At 34.6% G+C, this 7,129-nt stretch overlaps 1 pseudogene; it reads right to left on the reverse strand.

The window, feature by feature from the left end:
• Positions 1 to 3,474: 3,474 nt before the first annotated feature.
• Positions 3,475 to 4,429, reverse strand: LOC147638538 (25S ribosomal RNA; annotated as a pseudogene; the record flags this gene model as incomplete).
• Between the last annotated feature and the right edge of the window lie 2,700 nt (positions 4,430 to 7,129).

Raw genomic sequence — 7,129 nt, forward strand, 5'->3', positions numbered from 1 at the left:
TCTTTCGGAGGGCTCAGATAGGTAAAAAGAATAATTTCACTATATAATTAGTTTTCCAAGTTATACTTACCAAAACCAAACATCATAAATCTTTTTTGTATAGTGTGGAAGAATTCTTGATGAAGATTCCCAAGGCTCTATCTCATAGAGGTGCTCCCTCAGATACAGTGGCTTGCCTCGTATGGGCTAACTTTTCTATAAGTTTACAGGTTGTTGATGTAGATACAGATGGGTGTCCCTCATGGAATCAAGTTTCTTCATCATTGATACGTGCCACACTTAGTTTTGTTGGTTTGTTTGTGTGGCTGATGAGGGTTGGTTTGTGTGTTTGAGTCTAATGGATCAACTTCCTAAAATATATTCCATGGGAAAGAAAGTTGGATTGGTCATGCATCGAACAATGTCTGTTCATGTGGAATCAAGTTATTTGTATGAGAATGGAGAACGGGTAAGTCATAATCTCTCAAATATTTCCCTTTATGTATGCATGTTATGTGGTATGGATATCCAAACGTAATGTTTTCTCATTATGGTAGGTGGATACATTGGCACTTAGTATGTTCTATCGAGTAAATTGCCATGTCCCTAGTGAGGCTAGGCAAAATGTTTCAAAGAAGTTATTCAACGCTCAACGAAATTTCATTTTTGAGAAGAATAAGAAGCATCCATTCCAACGCACGATGGTCTTGGAGTGCTACATTCGAGGTGGTGCAAAAAGATCTCCTATGTTCTTTAGGTGAGACAATTTTTATTCTATTCATTTTCATAGCTACTTTTTCAAAATACTTAGATGCACATTTATGATTGCATTTCATTGTAGGTGGCTAGTGGAGACCTTCTCAAGTGAAGGAGATGGTGTCTTGGACGTTTTTGCGGGATGTGGAGGCTTGGGACATGCATGCCAAGAGTTAAAAAGGCACTATATGGAGATAGAGAATGATATGGAGGTAGCCAAAGCATGTCTGGGAGATTTCTCATTAGGTCGGGAGGATGACACGTAGAAGAATGCTATAATTTGTGGATCAAAAGACTTTGTAATTGAGATTGTCATGGTTTGGAAGTTTAAAGATCGATATATACATTTTTTATCTTTAAAAGATTGTGTTATATATTTAAGTAAGTAAGAAAGTATGTATGTAATGTATGTATATATGTTAGTGATGCGTAGGTAGCTCTTGTATGTATGTATGTATATGTATTTATACGAGGTGTATGAATTTAGGTAGATATATGTATATATAGAATTTGTAATCGAGATTTTCATGGTTTGGAACTTTAAAGATCGGTATATACATTTTTTATCTTTAAAGGATTGTTTTTTATATTTAAGTAAGTAAGAAAGTATGTATGTATGTATGTATGTATATATGTTAGTATGTAGGTAGCTCTTGCATGTATGTATGTATATGTATATTTTGTATGTGTATATGTATGAGGTGCATGAATTTAGATAGGTATATGTATATATGTAATTATACATATTTAAGTAAGTAAGAAAGTATGTATGTATATATGTTAGTATGTAGGTACCTCTTGCATGTATCTATGTATATGTATATTTTGTATGTGTATATGTATGAGGTGCATGAATTTAGATAGGTATATGTATATGTATATTTTGTATGTTGATCTTTCAAAGCTTGTTATTTATATGTAAGTAAGTTCTTGGTCCTTTACAAAGCTCATAGTAAGTTCATGGTCCTTTGTTGCAAAGCTCGGACTCCTTGTTCATTGCTCCAAAAAGCTCGGCAAAAAAAGCTCGCAAAAAAAAATCCCCCTGTGAAAGACTTCAAAAATTAGTACTGCTTTGCTATGGTAGGATGTTTACTTTGGATGTGAACATGCGGTGAGAAGGCATTCATACACATGGGACATGTGTTAAAAATGTTTACTTTGGATGTTAACATGCCTGGGAGGAGGAGGTGAAGGCGTCCATGTACATGGGACGTGTTAAAAATGTTTAATTTAGATGTTAACATGCATGAGGTGAAGGCATCCATGCACATGGGATAGGTTTTAAAAATGTTTACTTTGGATGTTAACATGCATGAGAGGTGAAGGCATCCATGCACATGGGGTCATGTGAATATATCGGCTAAAGTTTATGCAAGCCTAAAATATTATTTCAGGTTTGCCAAAGTTTAAGGTTGATAGTATACACAAAGTATGTGAAGCATGTCAACTTGGTAAGCAGGCCAAATTGTGCTTTCCCACATTAAAATTATGTTAAGTGCAAGGCCATTGGATGTTAAGTGCAAGGCCATTGGATGTTATACATTTAGATGCATAGGGACCAACCAAGACTGCAGGTTACATGTACTATGTTACATTCATTGATGTGACCACACTAAGAAAGTGTGGGTTTACATTATAAAGGAAAAAGTGAGATTTTTGCTCACTTTCAAAGATTTAAAGCCTTCATGAAAAAGGTATGCAGATTGAATGCCTAAGATCGTATGGTGAGGGATAATATTTCTCCAAAGAGTAATAATGCTTTCTTGAGAAATCAAGGAATCAAGAGGCAATTCACATGTAGGTACACTCTACAACAGGATGGTGTTGTAGAAAGGAAAAGTAGGCATATTGCAAAAGTTTTTCGTGCCTCGATGTTTGAGCATAATATGTTGGATTATTTTTGGGCTCTATTATTAATTTATGTAGATGATTTTATTATCACTCGCACGATAGTGATGCTTTTAAAGCAAAAGTTTGAGATAAAATATTTGGATGAGTTATGGTAGTTTTTTGGTATAGAGGTGGTGCGATCCTAATGATATTTTGTTATTACAAAGATAATTTGCAGTATGGCTTGGACATATCTATAAACCTATTTTAATGCCATTGGATTACAATACTAATCTTTCCATTGGATTACAATACTAATTTTTCCATAGATGCTAGTGAGCTCTTGGATGTTGAAATTAGGGCATTGTGATGAGCTATTGGGATCAAACACTAGAATCAACATCATTAACGGCGGTCGCCTATGCCAACCATAATTCACTAGCAATTCCTCACCAGCACACAACGATCTAATAGAATTGACTACAATGTATCTAGGTACATCTCTACTCATGTGCATTGGCTCACGACTAGTGTCACACTCCACAAAAGTAAAATTAGTTCTTTCATTCCTCCCTCTGCTCTACTGCTGATTAGCCTCGATATATTTCCTTGAGTGTAAGGTCTGCCCCATCTATATACAATCTCTCTAATTCATTATGGGGTAATGCCTCTTCTAGTGAGAGAGGCAACATTAGCACGTAGCCCATATGTGGTCATACTCCTGATGTAGTGAGCAAGCTGAGGCCACAGACCCCATGAATAGATAGGTCCACAAAAGGTGCTTTGTCATCTTACCCATGCGAACGAGCACTTAACTTTTATAAGATGTCACATAGAACATATAAAGCAATTTTACCATGTAAGGTCAAATAGGAAAAGTTTACGAACTCCATGTACTTAATTACTTAAGATTAGTGGTAGAGGTCGGTCCATTTTTAAGTTTGGCTAGATTAGTGTGAAAATTATTCAATTGTATATGTCATTTTTTAATCAAAAGCAAGATACAATCATTCCTTACAGTATAGTTCATTTGTATATGAGTTATTTTTGCCAATAAGCAAGAACAATCATTTTTATATCCCGATTCCCTTTCGATGCGCGGCGCGCAGTGCGCCCTTGACACAGGACTGCCCCATCTCTTAGGATCGACTAACCCATGTCCAATTACTGTTCACATGGAACCTTTCTCCAATTCGGTCTTCAAAGTTCTCATTTGAATATTTGCTACTACCACCAAGATCTGCACTGGGGGCCGTTTCACTCGGGCTCGCGCTCGGAGCTGCGCCACGACCCCCACGCCCTCCTACTCATCGGGGCCTCGCACTCGCCCCGATGGCCGGGTATAGGTCGCGCGCTTCAGCGCCATCCATTTTCGGGGCTAGTTGATTCGGCAGGTGAGTTGTTACACACTCCTTAGTGGATTTCGACTTCCATGACCACCGTCCTGCTGTCTTAATCAATCAACACCCTTTGTGGGATCTAGGTTAGCGCACAGTTCGGCACCGTAACCCGGCTTTCGGTTCATCCCGCATCGCCAGTTTTGCTTACCAAAAATGGCCCACTTGGAGTTCCCATTCCACACCGAGGTTCAAAAGAGCAACCCCAGCCGCTTACCTATTTAAAGTTTGAGAATAGGTCGAGGGTGTTCCGATGCCTCTAATCATTCGCTTTACCCGATAAAACTACGACGAGCTCCAGCTATCGGAGGGAACCAGTTTCTAGATGGTTCGATTAGTCTTTCGCCCCTATACCCAAGTCTGACGAACGATTTGCACGTCAGTATATCTTTACATTAAAAATTAGATCGTATGCTTAAAGACATATAAATAGAAGTCATACAGGTGCACCCAGATGTCTCCATAATTGTTTCATATTAGGTACCCTTATTTAAAGAGTAAGTAACAAACCTTACATGCAAGAAAGAAAGTCATGCACTCTTACATGTAACGTCATTAACGCAAGGTATACACTCTTACATATATTATATAATTATGAAAGGAAAGATCCGTGTGGTAAATGTATACACCATGTCTTCAAGTGCCTATCTTCATGCAAAATATACATAGGCTTACATGCTATATAATTGTGAAAGGAAAGATCCACATGGTAAATGTAAACACATGTCTTCAAGTGCTTGTCAAAATAATTATTCACATTTCATATCTTGTACATCACCTTTTAACGATTTGATCTTTAAGTTGGGCAAAGGATATATCTTTAAAGATATAAATTAATATTATTCAAATAATTAATGTCTTCTACATCACCTTCTAAATATTTTATCTTTAAAATGGCAACGATTTTTTCAACTCTAAATTTTACTTTCTTTCTCCAAAAAAATGGTATTAAGTTGCTTTCTTATGTGTGTAAAGATTTGAGAACTCAAATGAGGGTCATATTTCACTAAGAAAAAAAAAAAGAGGTATAAAGAAGAGAATAATCCATTAACTTTTCTTGAAATGTAAATAAATATAGAGCCACAAACATGATGGGTCACTTTTATAATTATTATGAAAGGTAAACACATATAGACCCTTAAAACATAAGAGATCTCTTTGATTTATCAAGTGCTATGAAGAATTTATTTATACCTATGGGTGAATACAATAGCTAATTGGAACCATTGGATGATTATAATGGAAACAAAAGAGAATGTGTGAGCCTTTTGGATATAAGCACTATTGAATTTATCCATGATAAATTAAAAGTGTGGTGGGGAATGTTTCTAGAAAATATTTTACATTAATATAAACTCAAATGTACAATCACATCATACTTCATATTTTTTATCTTTTCAAATTAAAAAAAGGGATTATGAACTTTCATAAGAGGTACACTCATCTTTTGAAAAGATAATGATAGATCAATAACAATGTTATATAACAAAACTATCCAACAAGGAATCTTTCAAAAAGATAACGATATATCTGTTACAAAGTTATATTACATGTAATCTTAAATATAGAGCACTTTAAGATTTGTTCTAGCTAATATTTGTTCTATAACTCAATCTTTTCCTAGATGTGAGTGTCTGTGATCCATTCTTGATCAAATAACAAGAGCTGGATAGATAACATAAGAAACCATGTCATAAAATTAACAAAACCGAATGTAGTTAAATTATGAAAAGATATTTTTTTAAAATGAAAACCACTTATAAGGTATGATAATGATGAGTTAAAAATAGTCATTGCCACTAAATATTTAAAATTCTTGTGACTCATAGTGGGTACAGTTTTGCATAGTGTTTTTAAGACTAGCAAAGGTACAATCTGATAGCTTGTTGATTTGTTATATTAAACATAACACTTTAAAGGTTGTGTTAATGTATTCTCTCCCAAAAACTTAATTGGTTGAAATTTGTTTATGGAAAATTGTCAACAAAGTTTTATTAAAAGAGTTTGATTTTTTTAACAATGCTTTTAAGCTTATTGTAAAAGACTATTCACAAACAATCACTGACCATAAAATAAAAATAAATTTACATATTTGCATTGAAACCCTCAATCTTCATATAATGAAACTGATGATTCATGAGTGCAAGAATGAAGTGGCACCATGACACATGTTGATTTGATGCTACAAAAGAAGTCAAGACTATCCCACTACTCTATTGCCCAATATTGGATTATGTGCATTCCCACTTGTCCTTTGTTGATTATAAGATTTTTATTTTTTTTTAAATGACCCAAATGTGTGCTATCTCAAACCCAAACATACAATTTTGGTGATGAATATGCACAAAAAATGGTTAAAAGTAAAATATTCAACTAGTACGAGTTATGATTTAAAAAGGTAACTTTTTCAATGTAGCCTATTTGAAATGTGTGACACTCTATAAAGGCACATTTATACTAAATTCCATCTGATCATTATGTTCTCAAACCTTTTAATCATTATGATCACAAACCTTTTAATCATTATCACAAAATAGAAAAATGTATGGTGCCTAGTCTCATCAAGTGAAATGAGATATGAATTTATATGTATGCTAATGTGATTAACAAAAAATGCTCCATTAGGCACTATATATAATGTTGAAAGGTAAAGTTATACATTCATACTTTGTAAAGGGATATCTAAAACGATGTCATTATTTTAATGAATCCTAGAATTCTGTTTTTCGAAAGCAAAATATCTAAAAAGATTTCATTATTATATAAAGCAATCTCTAAAAAGACTTAATTATTATATATCATAACATTAGGTATTGAAGAATGGCTTCTTATAAGAGTGCTTGAAAACAATAAACTTGATGAATAAACAAAGGCCACCAAAATAGTCTTTATATAGTGCCCAAGGTTGACATGGATGTAGGTGGACCATGTTGGCCAACCTACGACTTGGTTGAAAATGACCAACTAACTATATCATCTGACTAGGATCATATTATACTACCACATAGTTCTAAAGGGACTTGGCGTAGCTCCCACAGCCATTTGAGACCCTCAAACAAGCCCTGTGTAACGTGTCCTCGAGTGCCCACAAATATGGTCACATAGCTTGCACCATAGCTTGTACATGCATGTAACATGTCCTCCAATACTCACAAATATGGTCACAT

This window comes from Cibotium barometz, chromosome 5 (assembly GCF_041138505.1).
Source record: "Cibotium barometz isolate CiBa-2024 chromosome 5, ASM4113850v1, whole genome shotgun sequence".
In the NCBI taxonomy this organism is placed as follows: domain Eukaryota; kingdom Viridiplantae; phylum Streptophyta; class Polypodiopsida; order Cyatheales; family Cibotiaceae; genus Cibotium; species Cibotium barometz.